The sequence below is a fragment of the Zingiber officinale genome, chromosome 4B (genome assembly GCF_018446385.1).
Source record: "Zingiber officinale cultivar Zhangliang chromosome 4B, Zo_v1.1, whole genome shotgun sequence".
Lineage (NCBI taxonomy): Eukaryota > Viridiplantae > Streptophyta > Magnoliopsida > Zingiberales > Zingiberaceae > Zingiber > Zingiber officinale.
The window spans coordinates 36,825,985-36,838,244 of NC_055993.1; positions in this window are offsets into that span (position 1 = coordinate 36,825,985).

A 12,260-nucleotide genomic window follows, 5' to 3' on the forward strand; every position below is an offset into this window, starting at 1 on the left:
GGAAAATCCAACAGCATCTCCCCTGTATCGGTGACAATCTGAAGCATTTATACATACCAAAATATACATCAGCCACACACGATTGGAATACCAAAATATGCATAATCTACATATTATATTTCACACATGGAGGAACTTTTCTCTAAGAAAATATAATCATTCCACCATGAAATTCTTTTTCCCTGATATATATATATATATATTTTGATCCCGTCCGGAAGCTGAGTCGGATGAAGGCGGGCCTTGATGTACTGGAAGTTGATGGAAAGTTGCCGCGGAGTCAGATCCACCTGGCACCCCTCGGGAAGGCCGACACGAGCGGCTGACGACGGAAGATGCCCAGGACGATGACACTGCGGCTCTGCGCACACTCAGACGAGTCCACCTGTCGTTAGAGACCAGAAACCAGGGAAAAAGTCCCCGGGTCAGGCCCTCCGACGCTTAAATCAGGTACTTTTTCCCCAGAAAACACAGAAAGGACGAAAAATTAAAGACTAGTGAGAAAATGACGAGTGAGCGTACCTGCGTAAGGGACAAAGCATCCCTTTTTATATTGCAGTGGAAGTTTCTGGGTCTGACGGGTGTCAGGGAATGTCGGCTGTCAGACTTTGCCTGGCGGTGATTGACACGTGACTCTTCTTAATAGGCTGGAGGCAAAACCAAAGGTGTATTGAGCCCCGGCTGTTAGTATATTCCCTATCACCTTGATTATTCTCTGACATTCTCTGACAAGCGGTTACGATTCCTTGGCTTGTTTGTCCTGTAGTGTCTGGACGACGAGTCTGTATTCCCAGATCTGTACCCCGACCTGTTTCTATACCTGTTATCCTTGGCTTGTACGTCCCGACCTGCACGCTAGATCCGTGTCCAGACCTGCTGTTTACTGTATACTTGATATCCATGGTTTGTACGTCCCGACCTGCACGCTAGGTCCGTGTCCAGACCTGCTGTTTACTGTATACTTGATATCCATGGTTTGTATATCCCGACCTGCACGCTAGGTCCGTGTCCAGACCTGCTGTTTACTGTATACTTGATATCCATGGCTTGTACGTCCCGACCTGCACGCTAGGTCTGTGTCCAGACCTGCTGTTTATTGTATACTTGATATCCATGGTTTGTACGTCCCGACCTACACGCTAGGTCCGTGTCCAGACCTGCTGTTTACTGTATACTTGATATCCATGGCTTGTACATCCCGACCTGCACGCTAGGTCCGTGTCCAGACCTGTTGTTTACTGTATACTTGATATCCATGGTTTGTACATCTCGACCTGCACGCTAGGTCCGTGTCCAGACCTTCTATTTACTGTATACTTGATATCCATGGCTTGTACATCCCGACCTGCACGCTAGGTCTGTGTCCAGACCTGCTTATATCCGCTGTTATCCATGGCTTGCGCTTCCCGACCTGCACGTCAAGTCTGTGTCTAGACCTGCTTCTATCCGCTGTTATCCATGGCTAGCGCTTCCCGACCTGCACACCAGGTCTGTGTCCAGACCTGCTTATATCCATTATCCGTGGTTGGCGCTTCCCGATCTGCACACCAGGTCTGTGTCCAGACCTGCTTCTATCCGCTGTTATCCATGGCTAGCACTTCTCGACCTGGCCCGTGGGCCCATTCCTTGACCACTATCAGGGCTGGTCCTTGTCCGGCTTATAATCTCATCCTTTGACCATCCCATCAGCGGAGACTTCGACCCTGTCCACGTAAGCTTGACTTCTGACCTCCCTGCTCTCCACGTCCTCTTGACTTCTGACCGTCCACGGAGGCTTGACTTTTGACCTCTTTGACCTCCATGTCAGCTTGATTCTTGACCAGTCACGGAGACTTGACTTCTGACCTTCTTGACCTCCAGGTCAGCTTGACTTCCTAACCACATCATCTTACCGACCCCACAAATATGCACCGTATCATATATATATATATATATATATATATACTCCATTTCCTTGCTTTCTCCTAACCAACTACCTTCCCTCCATTCCTCGTTGGTCGACAATAACATCCCTATAACCAACCATTCATGGTAAGAGCTTAAAGAAAGGCATTCGAATTTCATGGAGGAGCTCGTAGTCATGCAATCGACTCTTCCCTTCATAGAGTTGCCAAATACATCTAACAGATAAAAATATGACTTCTATTTCCACAACTGAGGAGGTATATTCAACCAACACCGCAAGAGAAAGAAGGTACTGGTCATAATTCATGCAAATACAAGTGAGATCAAGAGAATCTTTCCATAAAACACTTTTTCAAGTTGATAGTCAATCAATCGACAAATAGTAGCCGGTCTTCATGAGTTGATCATGAATTCAAGTGTGCTAAATAGCAAACATTTGTGGATAAGGTAATGCTGATGGATGGAGTGTATCATCATTGTCTGATCCTCAAGCATTCCATATAATTTGATGTCATCGAGTAAGAAGTTAATATCATCAGAAGGAACTCTATTTGAGGATGAGGATTTGGTATTGTATCTCTGTGTTTTTCTTAGATGGAATCTAGAGATCATCCATTGGCGCCACTGTAAGTACAAAATATGTTCCTTAACCAAATACTCACCTAAGTAGATTCAGAAAGACATCCAAGATTACATTCTCTCGTAATCTCTATACCTCACATTTCTTCAATTATTCAATGTTTCTTGCTTTAAGTTCAATTCAACATGTCTTTGGTCCCTTGGATTCACTAAGACCTCCAAGCTTACTCCATGCCACCTTTCATCTTACCTTCGAGTCCATTGTGTTCTATGTCTTTAAGCCATCGACTAACACTCATCCCTGTGAGCATAACTTGATATCTATTTGTAGGATCGTGTTTATGCTAGAGAGGAGACGGTGAATAACATATACAATTTTTGCGAGTTGATAGATAATCAATTAATTAATTAATCAGAATATATAACAGAAATAAAATTAACTAATTAAGCAAAATAAATTAAGTAGATATCAATTGAACAATAATTACTAACTCAACTAAACTTGCAACTTAACAAAAATTAAAAGGCAAGCTCAAACTTAACCAAATTTATAACAATTAACCTAAATACTATTGCAATACTTTAACTAATAAAAAAATATGTAGATTCTTATAAATGATTAGAAAGCTTTTGGAGGTGGAAAAAACCTTTAACAAGAATCTAGGTTAAGCACAAGAGTATAAAAATGTACGACAACATAAGAAGATTAGAAATTACAAGCACTAAGTTGTTGGTTGATCTTGAAGAGACGGACACAACGTGTTAGTGCAAAAAAGAAAGAAGAGCACTTAGAGAATGTATTTGAAGGAATAAATTGTATGAAATTAGTGCCTCGAGCCTCCTTTTATAGAGCCATGTCAAACGCTGACTTGGCACGCTTTCGATCGACTAGAAGCCTTCCTAGTTGCTCGGAATATGCTGACTTGGTTGTAAACTTGATCCACTCTAACCTTGGATTAGGATAACTTCGCAGACTTCAGTCTCCTGGACTCCCTCTGCACGCCTAAAGTCAATTCCTATCCTTAATCGTCTCCTCTAGATTGCTAGATCGTACCTTCTTCGATTGCTCAAACACTAAGGTCATCCAAACCTCACTTCAGTCTCATAGAAGTTCTCGATCAATCAGAATTTATCTCCATCTAGTCAGACACCTTCCAATTATCTAGAACAACAAGTACCTTCCTGCGATACGAAGTCCATGCACAAAATATACTAACACAATTTGTAGGTTTCGAACAACACCTATTGCTCGAAGCTTAACTCACCTTGTCTAATATCTCCAAGACTTTACATTTGTCAAGTGTTCAACTCCCAATTGACCTATTGAGACTTCCATCGCTTGGTACCCACTAGAACTTCCACTTTTATTGCCTAGTATCCTACTAAGACTTTTACTGCTTGGTACCTACCAAGTCTTCCAATGTCATTGCCTAGTATCCTACCAAGAATTTTTCTGCTTGGTGCCTACCAAGTCTTCCATTACCTAGTACCCTACTGGGGCTTTCCACTATCTTCTTGGTTATTTATCACTATCTTCTTGGTTATTTATCATTTGGCCTACCAAGACTTTTGTTCTTTGTCAAGTTACATACACCTGAACACTTGACACACTCGTCAGATCAAAAGGCAATCTAACTTTGAATCGACCATACATCAAAATATAGATTTGATGTGGTGCTCTCTGCACCAACACCTTGTATACAATTCACCACACTCATATCTCACATGGAGTTTATACAAACCTTAAGGTCTTCTTACATCCTCTCAAATGCAATGAACTCTCAGCTCCTTCCCATGTCATCCTTCACATAGTTCACCTCCTCACCTTGTCATGCTTCAATACTCCTTCTCATGTGGTACCTCGGATGCTTGTGTCATTCTTTTTCGATCTCCATAGACCTTGTCTTGCGGTCCTTCAGTTGCCAACACCATCATTCTTTGAACTTACAAACTTTTTCCTACAATCCCTCAAATATCTGTGCTATCCTTCTTCGATTTTATGGACCTTGAGTCATCAAGCCATTAACCACCTTGGCTGCTCTAAGGCAACCTGCATACTTAGTAGATCATATACAACTTAACACATAAGATATGCAACAATCCTAACTTAAGCTCTTTGCCTAACTTATCAAAAGACTTAGCTGCATCATAATAGAAAGGGATGGAAGCTCCAACAATGCCACCCTAAGATTGTTATTGAACTAGAACTCGAGAGACCGAGCAGGATAGAGCGCTCAAGAGGCCGAGCTAGATGAAGAATTCAAAAGACCAAGTTTGTTAGAGAGTTTGGGAGCCAAATACGAAGTAGTGAATTCATCCTTAGTATAATCAAAGGATTCCTGAAGTGGGCTATGTGAGTATGGTCTGTTGATTTGGAGTAGGGGAGTAGGGTGCATAAGCATGACTTGCTGATATGGAATGTGTTGATCTAGAATGGGTTGATATCCTAGGGTTTCATCATACTTTTTTCTCAAGACTCTTGTTGTCACATATTCTAATTCAATACATATGGATCAACCATGTTAGAGGATACTAGTTTAGATTTATTGGTTGTAAATAGGGATGTAAACAAGCCAAGCCAAGTCAAATTTTGTGGTATTCAAATTTGTTTGATAAGGTAGCCAAGCCAAGTCAAGATGAAAATGAATTAAGTTGTTGAAATAATTATTCAAGCTTGACTTGGTTTCTTGTTATGAGCTTGAGCTTGGTTCAAGCTTGATTTGAGCTTAGTTCTGTTAGGACCACAGGGAGCTAGAGGGGGGGGGATGAATAACTCTCTCGCTTCAATGAAGATGATTTTGCAGCAGAATACTTGAGGCGAAGAACTCTCCAATGCTAATATAAGGATTTACATGATATCCACCTCCTTGAGGTAACTAATCCAAGGACCCGACCCTCTCTCTCGCATACACTATAAAAGAGTTTCGTCTCGAAAATAATTCGGAGACGGAGAAGCCTCGTACAAGCTCACACACGAAGAAATACAAGAAGAGGAGAATGAGAAGCTAATACAAATGAAATCTTACAAGATTACAATATTGAAACCCTAGCTTGCTCTTTTCTTCCTTGAAACCACTTCTTGATCAACTTTGAAATGCACCAGTACTTCACTCTAAGTCTCCAAGAACTTGTCGTGTGTAGTTGAGTTGTTGTGAGCGAGATCTTGTTTGAAAATGTCTATGAAAACATTTTTCTAGGGTTCTTCGATGTCTTGCAATCGATTCAGCTTTTCCTTAATCGATTATCACGTCATCTAACCGTCCAACACCTGCAGAACGATTTTTTTTTCGAACCCTAATCGATTGGTGGAGCATCTCAATCGATTCAGAGAGCCTTAATCAATTACCCAATCGATTCTGTAAATTTATGTTCACTTACAAAAAGCCTTAATTGATTAACCCAATCGATTAAATCTTCTTAATCGATTACCTTAATTGATTTCCTCTTCTCACGATAAAATATTGCCTAATCGATTGACTCAATCGATTAGCAGTGACTGAATTGATTGAGCCAATCAATTTAGCCTTATTTTCGTGAATTTCTTCTTTGCGAATCTTTGGCCTTAATCGATTGGTACAATCAATTAAGCTCGGCCCAATCGATTGACCAATCGATTCGGGCCCTTTCTATTTCTCACAAGAACCTCCTAATTGATTATCTAATCGATTAGCTTTAGGTCAATCGATTGTCCAATCCTAACTTGTTTAATCCAAATCTAGGGTTCCCTTGCTCAACATTCGATCAACCGTGACTTGTTGGGACTTCTCCACCAAGTGTCCGGTCAATCCTTTGGCCCACTTGGACTTTTCTCCTTGTACAAAGTGTTCGGTCTTCCATGACCCACCTGAACTTATTTTCTTGTGCCAAGTGTCCAGTCCTCCATGATCCACTTGGACTTCCAAGCACCAGGTGTCCGGTCAACATTTAACCCACTTGAATTTTCCAATGTCTAGTTTCACTCATCAGAATTTTTCACCACCTAACTTCACTCACTAGGTTTTTCCCACCTAGCTTCACTCACCAGGACTTGACTTCACTCACCAGGTTTTTCTCATTGCCTAGCTTCACTCAATAGGGTTTCACAATTGTCTAGCTTCACTTGCCATAACTTTCTCACTGTCCGGCTTCACTTACCAAGATTTTCCAACTGTTTGGCTTCACTCACCAGAACTTTCCATTTGCCTAGCTTCACTCACCAGGACTTTCCACACCTAGTGTCCGGTCAATATTAATCCACTTGATTTTTCTTTTTCTGCCAACCATCTCGTTGGTCTTGCTATTACTTAACTTTTAGTTAAGACTTTCTCAGTCAAGTATGTTGGGGATCTTGAATGGTCGGCTAGAAGGAGGTTGGATAAACGACGCCTCCAAATCGATAGCTTCCTACACTTGTTATTTTACGCAGCGGAATAATACAAAACAAACAAGCTAAAGACTAAGAAAGAAATGCAAATCGCTAACAAGCTCATTTACGTGGTTCGGAGATAAGGCTCCTACTCCACGGTTGTCCGTAAGGTGGACGATCCCTATCCGTCGATGGATTACTCCCTAGAAGACCTCCGGCTAGCTTACGTAGCTCCTTGTGGGTGGAGAAATCTCACCACAACTCTCACAAGACTCTTGAGAAGCTAGGGCACTGGTAGACTACTAATAGGGGTTAACCACCTCTATTTCGTCAACCTTAACCAACCTTCCAAGCCTTGGTTATATAGGCCACAGGTTAGAAAACCCCGCCTACCAGTTGATTGATGAAACCACCAGTCGACTGCCCTCTGTCAAAATTCGACCGTTACAACCTAACGGCTCGATACCAGTTGATTAGTAAAAATACCAATCGATTGCTCCACACTGGCCGAGCGAACAGAAATATTCTGTTCACTCATAGTTGACTGTCCAATCGACTGATGAAAGCATCAATCAACTGGTACCCCGAGGACAATCCCTCAGCACTCGGACCCTTACCTTCACGACTCACTTGACACTTCTTTGCAGCCTTGACCTTTTGCCTTCAAGCCTACTTCCTTCGGCTCTCGTCCCTCAGATGCATCCAACCCCGCGGCTCGTCCCAATGTCATCTTTCACGTATGCCTCGAAGTCGCTTCCCTCGACCCTTGTGTTTGCTGCCTTGTCCACGGTCCCTTGGATGCTCCATCCTTCATTGGATCCGAAGCCATCAATCTGAGTCATATATGTATCCTTCAAACCTGCACACTCATATACACATATCAAATACAAGGGTAAACCTAACTTAAATCTTTTGCTCAAATACCAAAACACATGGTCGCACAGACCATTGGGTTTGCTCCAACAATCTCTCCATTCTTGATGTTTGGCAATACGTTTAAGTTAGGGAAAACATAATGACAAATAAACATGCTAAAAACAAATGGATTTATGTTGCCAAGGCTACACACTTGGACTTATACCGGCGAATGAACTTACGTTGCCAAGGCTACACACTTAGACTTACACCGCCGAATTGACTTATGTTGCTAAGGCTACACACTTGGACTTACACCGCCGAATGAACTTGCATTGCCAAGGTTACACACTTGGTCTTACACCGCCGAATAAATATGAAACATGTATTTGGAGCCTATCATAAGGCTCCCCCTATACCTAAGCTCCCCATTGAGCTAGAATTTTACTACAGGCCTATTTAAGAACCTATCACAAGGCTCCTTCTACGCAAAGACACTTAATGTTTTCCTAACTAAACCTTACTTCTCCCCCTTTGCCTAATATTAAAAAGCTTCCAACAATATCCCAATTGTCAAAACTTATCATCCAAACTGGCCCTAAACTCGTGTATTTATCCCCCTAAGGATCTCATACACTAATGCGAGTTGACCCGGTCACAAACCAATGTTGAAAATAGTTTCAGACTTGTATCAATCGACTACCAAAAGTATCAGTTGACTGCCCTTATCGAAACAAACCCACATAACCATTCTATGTTCGATAAACACTATTACTAGTCGACTGGTAACTGTATCAATTGACTGGCACTCTGATTTCAGCCCAAACAGCATTCTGAACCCAAGTTTAGAATTGCATAAAAAATTCCACAGACATCCAAAATCCCCAAATTTTATGGAGATGTCTATTTTACTTATGTCTACTTTGGAAAAATATATCTAAAAATGTATCTAGCACCAATCCCAAGATTGACATAAAATCTAAAACTAGCTAAATGGTTCAATTGAATCTTGACCTAAAGTCCTAGTTTTGACTTCCTCTTGATGTATTTGTCCATACTAACCCACAATGCATCCCTAGAATTGGTGTATATGACATTTATACATCCAAAACTAATTATCATGCAATATGACCCCCAATGTCATATTTCTTGCATGAAACACATCCCAATTGTGCTAATTTCCTAAGGTTGAGACTCAAATCTGTCTCCAAACCACTTGACACATTCTATGGCTCAATCTAGACTCCCAAGTAAAACTCACTTGAGATCCATTTACCATGGGTTCCAACTTGACTCTTAGAGCTCCCCCTAGAGCTCTTAACCTTAATCACCTCCCTAAGTGACTCATCCACAAATGCTACGCCACATCAATGTACCTCCGGTGACACTTGGCCTTTAAATCCAACCTTCTTAACCTTGGACACCTTGTCCTTGGTTAATTTCTCCTTATCTTTAAATGACTTCCCCTTGCCATTTATTGGTTTTTCCTTGCTATAGTCATATGCGACCCTAGCATAAGACTTTCCCTTAGCTTTAGAGACATTAGATCGGTATCCCAAACTCAATCTATTATTGTTGGGTCTTTGACTATCCAACACCATACTTAACCCTCTAAATCCAACATTGAATCTATCTAGGGTTTTCTCCAATTGATCAAGCTTTGCCTTCAAAACTTGATTTTTCCCTTTCTAGGTTCCTAACCCTAGAATTGACTTGCCCACATTGGGCATTTCTAGACCTACCCATTTTTCTAGGCATATGTCTCCCCCTTTTGGGGTTAATGCCTTGGTTCTCTATTACCTTCTTCTCCGTAGGTAATGAGAATTTAAATTATCTAGGTCTATCATGCATAGATCTCCTAGGGTTATGATTTACATTGACCCTATTTCTATCATGATATTTAAATCCAAAAGTTTGCATGGGTAAATAATGAAAATTATTTCTAGCATGCATGAGAGAATAAACATTTGAATTACGATTCAAATTAGGATATACCTCCCTTACCCTTGAATCTCCCTCTCGACTTGAGCTTTTCTTCTTCTTCTCCCATTTCTTCAAATGCTCCAACTTCTTGAACTCTTCCTTCTTGGGGCATTTGGTGTGGTAGTGACCCTTCTCCCCATACATGAAGCACACAATGCGCATTTTTCTTCTTTGGGTTTCTTCATTCCTACAACCCTTGTTAGTATTCAAATTAACTTGAATGGATTTAGGAGTTACTTTCTTCTTACCCAATGGACACCTACTCTTGTAATGTCTATTCTCATTGCACCCGAAGCAAATGACACGGTCCTTTGACTTCACTTCGGTGGAGATGCTCACTAGGTTGACTTCTAAGACTTCTTCTTCTTCACTTGTCTTGGATTCTTCTTCAACCTTTGAGGTTGTTTCCTCATCCACACTTGTGGATGACATTTCTTCATCCTTCTCCTCGGAAGTTGAACATACGACATCTTCCAGTTGCTCCTCCTCTATTTGAGCCACTTCATGCTCTTCTTCGGATTTTTCTTTTTCTTCTTCTTCTTCTTCTTCTTCTTCTTGTGTAGACATTGGTTCTTCCCATGGAGTCTTCTTTATCTTGCTCCATAATTCGTGGGCATTTTCATATTCACCTGCACGACTCATCACATCATTAGGCAAGATATCAATCAAAATAGATATTACCTTATCATTTGCCTTTGATCGTGATTGTTGTTCCTTGGTCCAATATCTTGGTCGGAGTCTTTTTCCTCTCTTGTCTCTTGGGACTTCGAACGGCTCCTTGATCACCATCATGATGTCCTAATTCATGTTGAAGAAGACAATGCCCCATAAGCTTCTCCTTCAAACTTTGGAAGTGTTATCAAGTCAGCCATTTTTTGCTTCCTCGGCGAGAGCGTCCTCGCTCTGATACCACTTGTTGGGGATCTTGTATGGCCGGCTAGAAGGGGGTTGGATAGACGACGCCTCCAAATTGATAGATTTCTACACTTGTTAGTTTGCGCAGTGGAATAATACAAAACAAACAAGCTAAACCCTAAACAAACGCTAACAAGCTCATTTATGTGGTTCAGATATAAGGCTCCTACTCCACGGCTGTCCGTAAGATGGACGATCCCAATCCATCGGTGGATTACTCCTCGAAAGACCTCCGACTAGCTTACGTAGCTCCTTGTGGGTGGAGAAATCTCACCACAACTCTCACAAGACTCTTGAGAAGTTAGGACACTGGTAGACTACTAATAGGGGTTAACCACCTCTATTTCGTCAACCTTAACCAAGCTTTCAAGTCTTAGTTATATAGGCCACGGTTTGGAAAACCCCACCTACCAGTCGATTGATGAAACCACCAGTCGACTATCCTCTGTGGAAATTCGACCGTTACAACCCAACGGCTTGATACCAGTTGATTAGTAAAAATATCAGTCGACTGCTCCACACTGGCTGAGCGAACAGAAATATTCTGTTCGCTCCCATTTGACTATCCAGTCGACTGAACCAGTTGACTGATGAAAATACCAGTCGATTGGTACCTCGAGTACAATCCCTCAGCACTCGGGCCCTCACCCTCACGACTCACTTGACGCTTCTTTGCAACCTTGACCTCTTGCCTTCAACCCTACTTCCTTCGGCTCTCGTCCCTCGGATGCATCCAAGCCCGTGGCTCGTCCCAATGCCATCCTTCGCGTATGCCACAAAGTTGCTTCCCTCGGCCCTTGTCTTTGCTGTCTTGTCCATGGTCCTTCGGATGCTCCATCCTTCACCAGATTCAAAACCATCAAGTTGAGTCATATGTGTATCCTGCAAACCTGCACACTCATAACATACATCAAATACAAGGGTGAACCTAACTTAAACCCTTTGCCCAAACACCAAAACACATAGTCGCACGGACTATTGGGATTGCTCCAACAAAATATCCGGTTAACCTTGACCTACTTGACTTTTCTCTCACTTTAAATTGATCAACCTTTGACCAGAGGAGACTTGCACCAATATTTTATAAGTACCTGTGGTAGTTTTGATGTGATCAACCAAGTTAGGTTAGGTTCTGTTATGTTTTGATGCTTTGTATCTAAGTGTGCAAGAACTTAGGAGCACAGGAAGTCGAGTGAAAGATGTAACTAGCGAGAAGGACGACACGGGAGAGAATCGACGGGCTCAGTGCATCCAAGGGATGAGGTGCTGCGGAAGAGTATGTTGGCAGACGAGAAGGGAGCGTGTGGCGTTTCTAATGTACGAGAAGCCGGAGTGAAAACTTGCTCTAGGAGAAGGCCGGAAGATAGGTCCGGGTGAGACCAATTCTGGATGGATGAAATCACCCTGGTGATCGGCGTAGCTGAAAAGCCAACGAGGAACTGCGGAGCTACCGGAGGCGCCCTTAATGTGGTTGGAGGCGCCTCCGCGCCTTTCTGTGGGAAGGCGCCTTTAACAGGGTTAAAGCCTGTTAAAGGCGCCTTCAACCACTCATGGAAGGTGTCTTCAACCTTTTGAAGGCGCCTTAGACTGGGCAAAATTAACTGTTAGTGAAGATAAAATCTTATCTTTGCTTGCCTCGTTAGAGGCGTCTTCCATCTTGTTAGAGGCGTCTTTCAGT